At 43.4% G+C, this 12,300-nt stretch overlaps 1 long non-coding RNA gene across 2 annotated transcripts in view; it reads left to right on the top strand.

The window, feature by feature from the left end:
- The window catches only part of LOC135200353 (uncharacterized), a 34,262-nt gene extending 23,096 nt beyond the window's left edge, over positions 1–11,166 (top strand). Inside the window, exons 3-5 of one of the 2 annotated variants that reach the window (XR_010311267.1) lie at positions 6,404–6,508; positions 9,674–9,759; positions 10,350–11,166. This is a non-coding gene — a long non-coding RNA (uncharacterized LOC135200353). The remainder of the gene's footprint in view (positions 1–6,403; positions 6,509–9,673; positions 9,760–10,349) is intronic. The other variant, XR_010311268.1, reaches the window with a different exon arrangement.
- Positions 11,167–12,300: the final 1,134 nt, after the last annotated feature.

Raw genomic sequence — 12,300 nt, 5'->3', positions numbered from 1 at the left:
CGCTGATGTGGTTCCCGCTACTGGCTTGGCTGTCCCTTCTGTGTTTACCGCTGCCGCTGTTCCTGCCGCTCCTGAGCTGGTTGCTGTTCCTGTCGCTCCTGGTTCCTGCGCCTGTCCCCATGCTGGTCCTGCCCATGGTGTGTCTTCCCCAGTCCCAGGTCCTTCCGGACAGGTGCAGTCGGGCCGTGTTGCTTCGGCAATAGGCCCGACTCCGGCCTGGATGGAGGACCTGACGACTGTCCTGCGTGAGCTGACGAAGAAGAGGAAGGTGTCATCTTCGTCTGTTGCTGCCTCTTCCCTTCGACTTCTAAGGCCCATAAGCCGAAGAAGAAGAAGGCTGCCTCCCCCCCCTAAGAAGTCTCCTTCGGGAACTTCTAAGGGCCCGTCCCACCTCGGTGGGACGGGGGGTCCTTATTTGCTGGTCCTCCTGCATCCATTCGGGAGGGGGCCGGGTCCGTTCCCCATTCCGTAAGGAAGAGAGAGACGGGGACCAGAGGAGTATCGGTTAGCTCTGGTACTTCCTCGCCTGGTGCTAGCGGCGATGCCGCTACGCCAGGTTCCGGCTCGGTCTCTGCGTTCGCGGGAGATCCCGAGTGTACGCTCTCCCTCGGGAGACCGTGCAGCCAAAGTTTCGGCGCCAGAGTTCGCTCGGCGCCAAGACCACGGCACGGAGCAGAACGGCTGGCGAGAACCGCTCAGGTGACTCTCGCCAGGCCAGCGGCCGCTTCTCGCAGCGACCAGCTGGTAACCGGGTTTTGTTATTCCCCCTAAGAAGACTCCTTCGGGAACTTCGAAGGGCTCGTCACATTCCGGTGTGACGGGGGGGTTCTTCTGCTGGTCCTCCTGTTCCTTCGGGAACGGGGCCCGTCTCCCCTTCTGAGAAGAAGAAGAAGACTGGGACCAAGGGTGTGCTGGCTACCGCTGGTACACCCTCGCCTGGTCTTGGCAGCTCGCTGCTAAGCCAGGTACCGGCTCAGTTTTCTCGTCCGCGAGAAGTTCCGAGTGTACGATCTCCTTCGGGTGACCGTGCAGCCAAAGTTAAGACGCCTGAGTTCGCTCAGCGTCATGACCGAGGCACGGAGCAGAAGACTGTCGAGAGCCGCTCAGGTGACTCTCGCCAGGCCAGCGGCCCGCTCTCGCAGCGACCAGCCGGTACCTCGGGTGGACGTGACGGTCTCTGACCGGCCACGGTTGAGGCTGGGAAGAGGTCCCCCAGGTCCCCTCGACCGACGGTACCAGCCTCGGCTGGTACCAGCGGTTTGACGTGCCGCGAGGACGCACCGGTCTCACGGCGAAAGCGAGCTCTGCAGGTCACCTGACCGCCGCTCCCACAGGGACCGGACGGATACGGTGACCAGCAGCAGCTCGTCTGACGCACGGGACCGGGGTCGACGTGCTCAGTCGAGCCGCTCGCCACAGGTGAGCGGCACGGCCAGGCCTGCAGATCGATCCCCACCGCGGGTTGGTGATCGGCTGCAGCCCCCCACGTACGCTGGTCCTGCCAGCAGCGGGGGGGGGAGCGTCAGGTCTGTCTCTTCCACTACCTTCAACTTCCTCGGGCTACACCGGGAAGAGCGAGGTAGCTAGGAGTGATCGTGAAGGACTGCGCCGCTCACGATCCCGTCACGACGCCGCACGTGCACGTATGGTCTTAGGACCAACCAGGACGTACGCGCAAGTGATTGGAGGCGACCGTCAGGGGGAGAGGGGGTAGTACGTCAGTTCTGTCTCTCCGATACCTTCAACTTCCTCGGCATACGCCAGGAAGAGCTAGGTATATAGGAGTGATCGTGAGAGATGCGCCGCTCACGATCCCGTCACGACGCCGCACGTGCCAGGTTGGTCTTAGGACCAACCAGGACGTACGCGCAAGTGATTGGAGGCAACCGTCAGGGATCTGTTGCTGGTCCTTCTTCTGAAGGAGGAGGGTCCTGGGAGCTGCTCTTGTTGGAGGGACTGACGGTCTACTCCTCAAGACGCTGTAACTTCCGAGATTCAGAGTAACTTTACCCAGGTTATTGCACTGATTCGTCAGCACAACGACCGGGGGGAAGGATCGCCGCTCCCACCAGCAGAGCCCATGTCTCTGCTCGAGTCGTTTTGGGGCCCGAGAGGGAACCCAAACCGACGGTGGGTATGCCGCGATCGGAGCTTACCGATTCTGTCTTGAACCAGAGTCTCTCGTCTCCGGACAAGAAGGCTCTCTCAGTTCTGGCCGGTCGATCAAGCTACTTCCACCTCCTCTACTGCGACAGCGGCGTTTCTACGTGTCTTCGGACACCGTATTTAAATACTCCTTCGGTCCTCCTGAGAGGTTTCGACCTCGACGAGGACTGGAATGAGTCGGAGGACGGTATCGGCTCTCTCCTGTCAGGTGTCGATCAGCCCCACCCAGACGACGTTCACAGTGGCGGCAGACCCTTACCGACAGTGAGAAAGTTCGTAACCCTCCTCGGGGAAAAACGTTTTCTCCTGACGATACGTTTTCCCAGACTCTGAGAGGCCATCGCCGCAAGGCGATGGCTGCTCCTACTCTTCTCCAACTGCTAGTTCCACTGGGAAGGCGAGCGAGTATCCAATTCCTCCCCATTCCCTCTCTCCTTACGGCTACGAGGGAAAGGGGAAGGATCCTACAGAGATTTCTCTGTAGGATCCCACGTTGGGGACTGCGCTACCAGGGGGGGACCTTCGGGTCCTACCTGACGTAAGCCCCGGTCGTTGAGGAGGGATCCTGCCCCATTCTCGATTTCTACGGGAATCGAGAGGACCCCACCAGCCGATATCGTTTGACGAATTCGGTGGGGGTTTCGCAGACTGCTTAGAATTCTACGGAATTTCTAGCGCATTCAGTGTTTTTAGAGTTTCTTACGATCTCCAAACACTTAGGCGAGACCACGGTCCAAAGTGAGCGAGACGAGAATCCCCGATATGTTACACGATAATCGGGAACCTCGCCTATGCTCGAATTCCTGGAATTTCTAGCATTAGGAAGAAGACTGCTGCTGAAAGAAGACTATCTCACAGTAGGCGACCAACCTGGAATAGAGAAGAACGGACGGGAATATCCAGTTTGGCTGGAACTATCGTCTTAGTATTCTGTTCACCATTGAAGCTTTCCTTCGAGGAAGACTTCTCCTTCACTCTCTTTAATAGAGAACGAAGGTGGTCGATCTCCAATCCTTATTTTGTTTTCTTGAAGGAAAGAATTTAGATGGAGATCGTTGTTCAGAATCCTACAAATATAACTACGTATATTAACCTCGCGACATGATTTCTGCCTAAGCAGTTGAATGGTCCGAGGGGTAGGCGCATATCCTGGTTATTCTACGGATTGCGACTTAGACGAAAAGTATTCTAATTGAACTGCAACCTCCCAGGAGTTTCCAGTCAATTTTATATACTTATGGTGTTGTCACAACAACACCATTTTAGCTTTTATATTTACGAAATTCGTTTCGCTTAAATATAATTGCTCGAGCATATCTTTTTATGCTCGGTGGTTTCTAGCCGAACGCATTCCTTCGTGGAAAGGATTACTTGGCAACTCAGGATGACGAGTCAGCGACAGCTACTGCGTATTGAATTGCCCGAGGCATTTCAGTATCAGCTGCCGCTTTGAGATAGACGGTTGTTTATGTCTTTCTCACCTGCTTTGATTGAATAACAACCGTATCTCTGCCCAACAATCACGGACTTAAGTCTCTGATTAACGGGGATTCTCGCATACATGAATGACCATCTACTGCTGAGAAACGCTAGTATTCATCGTCTTCGGTATTGCGAGAATTTTAAACAGAGATATCTATTCGACTCTCATCTTTCTGTTTACCGCACGGTAACAGAATTCTGTAATAGTCTTGCTGCATCGTATCCCGATAATGCGAATGATTTTTGCGGAATCTGAGTTTGTCCTCAAAATATCTTGTATTCGGAGGTGTACAATTGTTCATTGTTCACCCCGGATTAGCAGATGTATTGAAAGACATCGCCTACTCCCACACCTGCCAGCTCTACTTCCAAACGTTCAGCCCATGAGAAGCAGTTCTTCAAGCGGCTCTCCCCTGTGTTTCATTACTGAAGAACGCCCCGCTTTCATTGCACAACGGACAGCAATGAAATGGCGGTTAGCGTTTTCAGTCATGTGTAAGCACAGGTTTAGAATCTTGAGATTCCTTCTCTCGATTCAGCTGGAAGACGTAGGTTGCATTCATTGCCTACCTTCGTCTTCAACGTCACATAGTGTTGTTTCTCCTTAAGCTGAGATTCAACATCTATGAGATTTTCTTGCCATCAGGGACCTCGGTCTTTTGAAGGCAATTGACTTTCGCCTTTTGAGCTTATGCATTAAGAGAATCATCGCCGCGCCGTCCGGCATCGGTGACTAACAAATATTTTATTTGTTTGGTCTCTCAGCATAACTCTTTAAGGGCGAAGGTCACGTGACTTACCCGGATGCTTGGACAACTTGCCTCTACTGATTCCGAACCAGTCAGTCGGCAGCTGTCAGAGCGTCCGAGTCAGTTACGAACTATGCTGCGGACTTAGTTCGGTTGTTCCAGAGCAATCATTACTTCGTCTTAATAGCTTGTCAGTATGAGTACTGTACATAACCAAAGTCGAGAAGAGGGATAGGTCATACGACTATTCCCTTCTTTTCGTCTTAGGTAACTGCATGACTTCTCTTGAGAAGTCAAGCACAAAGGGATGGGGATTTGTGACGCTCGATTTCGTACCGATCTTCGTAGCGAAGACTCAGAACCCTTCGGTAACTGACGATTGGTTCGAGTCCTTCACAATACCCTCCCTAATGGACGTCACCGCCTCCGATACGAAGGCTATGCTGCTTTGTCCTGTGAAGGTGCGACGGAGCTGTCTGAAGAAAATCGACACCCAGGATGAGTGTGGACGCCTCTTCATCATTCTCTCGCGTTCCGCAAGAACTTCTCCGTGGCGCAGGTAATGAAGGCAGGCGCCTGGTCCAACCGGACCGCATGCACCTCCTTCTACCTTCAGGATATTGCCCACAGTTCCTTGGATCTTTTTCCTTGGGAACCGTGGTGGGTTGCTCAACACGTTGTGTAGTTAACCCAGACCCTCGCAGGCTGAACAGCATCGAGTCCTGGTGTGACCGTAAGAATGGATGAGGAATGAGAGTGTGACTGGCTCCTCTTCCCATCTTTTTCTTCCCTCTACCTTTGGGTAGAGGGACACGGTCGTCACCCTGCTGGGTAAGGACGAGATGCAGGTGAGCTACTCAATAGAGCACCATCCTATCCCTTTCAGTAGGGATAGGAGTAAATATCCACCACTTCCTCCAACAAGGGGGAGGAAGTGGATGCCAAATTGAGACAAACCCATCATTTTATGATTGTCTCTTGCAAACAGGAACAAGTTCTTGCTTGCTGGTACGAAGAGATACGCTTGCCTCTCTCTTAGTACTTGGCCCAGAGGTCTGACCATTGATCCTGCGGTGCACACCCCGATCAATCGGACAGAGGTTTGGATCCCTCCCTTGCTCTTACGACCAGGGAGGCACTCCAGGGTTGGACGAACACCAGTCTGTTCACCAAAAAGACTCAGATTCCTCCCACCAAGAAGTGAGTCTTCCTATTGTTAAAGGACCGAGGGTTTGTATTACGTGTCGGAACAAATGACAATTTGTCGAAAATTGCATTTTTCCTAACTTATCAAACCTGAGGTCCTTTACATATAGTCCCACCTCATGCCACCCCTCACTCTGCAACTTTTTGCATGGACCTCATGCTAAAGTGATTCTTCACCTCTCGTGCGCCGCGGGCGCGCGCACGATCGGACAAGCAGTTAACTACCGTTCTCCCCTTGTTCGAAGCTTACGACCGTCCCAGCTGCCGCTAGTTACCTTCCTATTGTTAAAGGACCTCAGGTTTGTATAGTTAGGAAAAATGCAATTTTCGACAAATTGTCATATTTGAACTAGTTAAATAAAATTACACATCCTTAGATTAATCACGTTGCCATTCGAAAAGGTAACCCACTTATGGGTGAAATGTATAAAACTAATGTTCAAAGTTTAAACTGAGCCTTGAAATGAGAGTTGTGCTATTAATATGTACAGCAATGTTTACATTTTCAAAATTGATGAAAATGGGATGCCATGATTGTAGCAGATTATGAAGTTAGCATGTGCATAATTGGATAACTTAAGCTTGTAATAGCTCCTAAAGTTCCTTGAGAATTTATAAAGGTCTGCTATTCAGTAAAGCAATGCGGTTTTATGCTTCATTTAGTAAGGCTAAACGAGTTGAGTGTGTAATAGGTTGTAATGTATTCTAATTTAGGTAGCAGTATTACTTGATATTGCGAATAAGAGTACGATATAAATGAGCTGTTAAGGAAAAAACTCACTGGCTCTGATGTTTTTCAGATACAGATGTGGCACATCGGGCAACTGGTCCAGTGTCGAGAGTTCTTGTTCAAAATTGGTTGAAGTATGTTCAAAATGAAGATGAATAACAGACTTAGTGACTGCGTGAGTAGTTGTACTGTATTACTATGAGATTCAGGGTCTCTGTAACACGGTTTTTTGGACTTTGCTCCTTGTCAAAGCATCGGATGTAGCTGAAAGTTGACATAGTATATTTTACAACCACACACAAATTTTGTCAGCATTATCAATAACCTAAACCTGATAGTTTTAATTTTTATAGAGTAAAAATGATCTAGCCGACGCCATGGCCAATGATTACGAGCCAAGAGTCGAAAAACATTCATTACGTAAGCAAGGTAAACAAACACCTTTTGACTAAATGTTGCCCCGCCCATCCACCCAGACAGAAATGCCATCGGCTCTGAAACCCAAAGACTTTATGAATGGCGGAACGATACATAGATGTGGGTGGGGTATCAGTGCTAGCGTAGTAATACTACTGTAGCAGTAGTGCCGCAACAGTATAGCAGTAATATACATGAATTAAACGTTTAGGCCAACTGCTGGAATCCTTGAGGACCATTTAGCACTTCTTACAGCTACTCGAGAAATTAGTTTTTATAGCCAGAAGTTAAATTTTCTAATCCAACAATGCCCATGGTAGCCTTCTATGTTATCCTGAATTATAACGAGGCGAAAGTGGGTGGAGCCTCATGAAGTCACCATTCTGACGATAATTATTGGTGAAGGTTTAAAGCCAATATACGGTACCGGCTATTTTTTTTCAGTAAATAGGTAGATAGCCAATAAATAAAAATTGCTTGACATTGGATATAGGAGTTATCAAATCAAGCTTGTCTACTATGTTTTTGATAATTACCAACTATTCTCTACGTCTTGTCAATCTGATTGTGACCTATAAAGTAGACTGTAATTTCTTAGGAAATCTATTTTGGGAGTCAGACTAATAATCGAAGTGTTTTTGTATTTATTAACATATTTTGTTGGTTTGTTCATTATGACAATTATCAGTGGAGAGGTTCCAGAGTTCATAAAGGTGTACTGCTTTGATTGTATTTAAATTTGTATGTCGTTGTTGCCAGAGGTTTAGCCTTCGTTACGTATAGCCAATCATCCATCGAGAAAGAGGGAAGAAATGCTGTCATAAGTTACGTAACGAGTGCGTTCGAAACCTTTTCTCTGAGTAAGTTGGCCCGTCTTCAAAAAAGGCCACTTTTACATTATAAGTACCAAATTTATTCAACCTACGTAGTGCAGAATACACTCAAAATTTATGTGTTGATATAATAATATGTATTCTGAATAAGCGTTATATTTATGAAATGCATAGATAAAAAGTTATTGCGAAAAAACCGTGTTACAGAGGCCCTGAATCTCATAGTAGTGGTTTGAGCATGCATTAGGCTTGTAGGTAGCATGCTGACTAGAGTATTGTGGATGAAAGTTATTTTAACTTAAAGTACTAGAATTTAAAACATTGATAATGTACATTAAGGTTATATGAATAAAATTGATCTGGTACATATTTGATTTTCTACCCATTTTTATTTTTAATGACTTAAGTGCTTGTTAAAATCTAAAAAGTGACAAAGAATAAATGTTAAAATGAGGTACCGTTTAAGAGTAAAATGTTAATGTAAAATTTTAGCTATTTTTTTCGTGATAGATAAGTTTGATAAAATATGGCACCTGGCTTTAAAAAAAAATTTCCTGAAGGTCTGAATACTGTAGTAATGGCCATTCGTAATAATTATTTAGTTTTGATTTTTGTATTCTGTGGATAACAATCCTGTGTGGATCCTTCACAATTGCTTTTAGTGAGAACTGGGTTAAATACTGGGCTTACGTATGTTTCCATGCTTGGAGAAATTACGTATATCTTGCCACTCAAAATAGGTAAAGAGCTTTTCAGGAGTTTTCAGTAACTAAAATTATGTTTCTTGGTGTGGGAATGGTTAAAACATTGTTCGTCAGGAGTCTGACACACCAGTAATTTTATTTGGATTAAATTATTAGTAAAGAATATCCAGTTTCTTGGTATTTAAAAAAAATCTATATAACAATGAGATTGGATAAGGTTAATAGCAAAAGCATTTCAAAAAGCTGCCATCAAGAGATGCTGATTATTAGGTAAAGGTGTACATTGGAAATTACTATTAAACAGCTTTTTTGGACATAAGTAAATGCAGCATAGTTGGGTAGAAATTTTTAAAACTTTTAACGGGTCGTTAAGTTATATAATTATTGCTTTAAAAGCCTTGAGTAGTCTTTAGGGCGGTTAATTATGTAGGTTACAAGCAGAAGTTTGATGCGCTGTAGTATGAATTTCATTCTTAAGATTTGAAATTGAGTGTTATGAATGCCAAGCCCTGCCCACACGGTAGTAGAGCTTGGCTCGTGTGTTCGATGTGACGTCTGACAAAGGCCTTGCGTCAGAATTAAGATTTAACGGGGTGTGCTATTGTTTGCTTGTCATAAATTTAGGCTATTAAGTTTTTAATGGTAAAAAATATTCTCTCCCATTCCATTGAGTGGTCAGGTGTGTAATTCTGGTGATAGTTTACTCTCGACGTGGTTCGGAAGTCGCGTAAAGCCGTTGGTCCCGTTGCTGAATAACAGCTGGTCCCATGCAACGTAAAAACTCCATACACACAAGTATAGGGTCATTTACTTAAATCATTGACTTGTACGCTGAGCGCCTTCTAGAATAAAATGGTAAACCTTGACAATGGCTTAAATTTGTTACAAGAGATATAATTAAGGGGGAGCAGCAGCCTGGTAAGCCTTGGCAAAGTTTTGAGCGAAGACACTTCTGTATTAACTACTTTTCATAGGAATAAGGCCTTTTAATTTTTATGCGGAAACACTTGCATTTCTTTTGAACCCTAGAGATTAGTAGATGTCTTTGTACGTGATTTTCATGAAAGTTTTGATTATGCAAATCTGTCTTGGTAAGGCTGGTGATGGTTTTCATTGAAGTACTGTGACGTAACAGAAAATACTAGTATTAACTTTTTAAATTTGTAAACATTTAAATTATACGGTGAACTTTGGTCAGGTTTTCGAATTTTTTGGTAGTTTTCGAATGTTTTGGTAAATAAACAGTCGTAGTATGCAACCTGGACTCAATAATAAAGTGTTGGCCTATAAGAATTTTGATATAAGTTAACTCAGGCTGTGTATCATTATTATTGAATTAAGATACCAAATTGCTTTGGAAGTTTTTCATTGATTTTTCTTATACAGATTGCAGTCTTCCGTAAGGGTATTTGGATGAAGCTACCGTTGTGTAATAGTTGGATGGAAAGGAAATTGCCTGGGAATTTTTTAAGGTGAGAAATTTTTTTTTTTTTTTTTTTTTAATACTAAAGTTTGGTAGAAAAGTGTGATTAACTAGGTTCATTAATAGCTAATCAGGTATAGTTTTGATTGTTGAGGTACAGATAAAATAAATTTTATCGTAGTTTAAGTTCTAAATGCTGAGGTCCCTTCTATTAAATGTAAATTAGTAGTTTGGAATTATAATTTAGCTTGAAACTTAAATTTTATTGTGAACGTAAATTAGTTTTTATTCCTTTGCAATAACTTTTGGAGATCTAAAAATATGTAATATATCTTCATTGTCATTCGGACACAGAATTTGGATTTAAAATAAACCCCTTGGAGGATATTTTTAAATTGGTTGTTGAAGTTTTAAGATATAAGACTTTGTAGCAAAGAGGGAAAGTTCCCGTTATTATATAAACTGATTTTTCATTAAATATTTTTGTGGGCAGTTACCTCTAATTTTATTATAGTTGTACTCTTGAGGGGAGTTTAATGAACTTGAATTCTATAAGTATAATTCTAAAGGAATCCTTAAAAATGCAATGGAATTCTTACAAATGTAGTAGCTTAAATTAATGGAAGTTTTCTTTTTCAGGTCAGCTGAAAGACTGATGAGAAATTTATAGATTACTGAGTGGGATTGTGAACAGTATGGCAAGAGCAGCCACTTAGAACCTGCCTTGCAGCTGCCAGTTCCAATGAGAGGCAGTAAATGTATTCACTGACTGTTGGTGAATGATGTGGAAACGTGCTATTGCTGCAGGAGTCTATTTGAGGAGGGCCAGCTGCTACTGGAACCTCTGCCAGGCAACATAATGTTTAGACTGCAACGGGAGTCTGAGAAAGTATCTTGTTACGGGAGTCCCTTCCTGCCAGGGTTTTAGGTATGAATGCTACACCGCAGGTGGAGTCGCTGTTAAGAAGGCCACTTGACATTAAGAGTGGTGTGCTTGCCAGGGTCATTATCTGAAACCCATTGCTGCAAAAGCTCTCTCTGAAAAATATTGAAGACCTCTCCTCCCTGGGATTAAGTTATGAATGCTGCTACTTAAGGTGTTTTTGAGAAAGGCCAGGCTAGCTGTGATATTGGAGTTACAATTACTTCTCGCTGTTATGGGAGTTAAGACTATTAATGCCCGATGTGATTAGTTATTTAAACTACTGCCCACTGTGATAAGCTATGATTGACTAGTACTGTCAGTTTTAATATTGAATTAGTATTGCCGACTGGATTAACAAAATAACACATCTGGCAATAGTATATATTTCTAGTACCATAGCAGCAGATTCTGGTAGTGAGGAAGGGCAGTGGAGGGACTTTCAAAAGTGCAAGAAGGAGATTAAGGCAACATATTGATGCAAGATTTTTTAATGGTAACAATGAAGGGTTTATTTCAAGCATGTCCTTTTTTTTTTTTACGCCGCTTTAGCTTTCCTGTAACTTTTATTAAAAAATCATTAATATCATGGAGTATCCCTGGAGTTCCTACGATTTTATTTGAAAAATTTTACAAATTCCGTAAATATTTCTTTCACAACTGCGTACGGTTTTATAATTAACTTAGTTTACATTTTCTTTCTAGAAGTTGCTACCTTACTGTAAAGAACTTTACTTCCATGTACAGTGGTACCTCGTTTGTCGAACGTTTCATGTGTCAAACTTTCCGTTTTTCGAACAAAATTTTCGAGAAAATTTTGTATCGTTTGCCGAACAAATGCTCGTACTTCGAACAGATTGATTATCTAGTTTATACTTGTATTCGACGGCCTACTGGGTCTTACAAGTTAAACTCTTTCAATTTATTTTTTCATTTACAATATATAGTTTAATGAAAACAATATTCGACAAAATACATTAAAGTATAAAGCATTTAATATAAAATTTAGCTTTCAATATAACATTTAGCATAAAAGATGTATAAAATCGTACGTAACCGCGGTGACGTCACGCCCAGGTGACTTGAGACTGAACGAGGGAGCGTTGATATGTTGAGGAGAGAGTGTTAAAATATTACTGTATGTATTAAAAGCAATAAAAATTCAAATAAAAAGGAAATTTCTCAATAAATTTAACGCCGAGTGAGACTGTCTAGTTGAGAACAATATTAACAAAATAGTAAAAGAAAGAACAAAGCTTTTCACAGTAAAATTTAGCACAAATGATTAACAAAATCATTCGTCATTGCGGTGATACACAGCTCACTTGAGGTAGAGGGAGGTAGCGTTTATATTTTTTAGGAATAATGAATGAATGATTTTAAGTTATCGTGCATCGTGGTATTGTTGAGGAGAGAAGAAGAGACTGTAAAATCTTTACTATAATATGTACGTAAAAGCGGTACCAATTCACATAAAAAATAAAATTTTATTTCACAATAAATTGAACGTAATGATAAAATATGAAAACAATCTAATGCAAAAAGAAGAAGAAGAAAAAAAAAGAGAATATGAGGTCTTGTCATGCGCAGCTTCAACTGGGGTACAGGATTAAACGGCATTGCGTGACGTCACAATAACCGCAGTCAGGCCCCTTAACCTATAGCAAT

This window comes from Macrobrachium nipponense, chromosome 26 (genome assembly GCF_015104395.2).
Source record: "Macrobrachium nipponense isolate FS-2020 chromosome 26, ASM1510439v2, whole genome shotgun sequence".
Classification (NCBI taxonomy): Eukaryota; Metazoa; Arthropoda; class Malacostraca; order Decapoda; family Palaemonidae; genus Macrobrachium; species Macrobrachium nipponense.
Note: the sequence above shows the minus strand (reverse complement) of the source record. Positions and strands in the feature narration are given on the sequence as shown.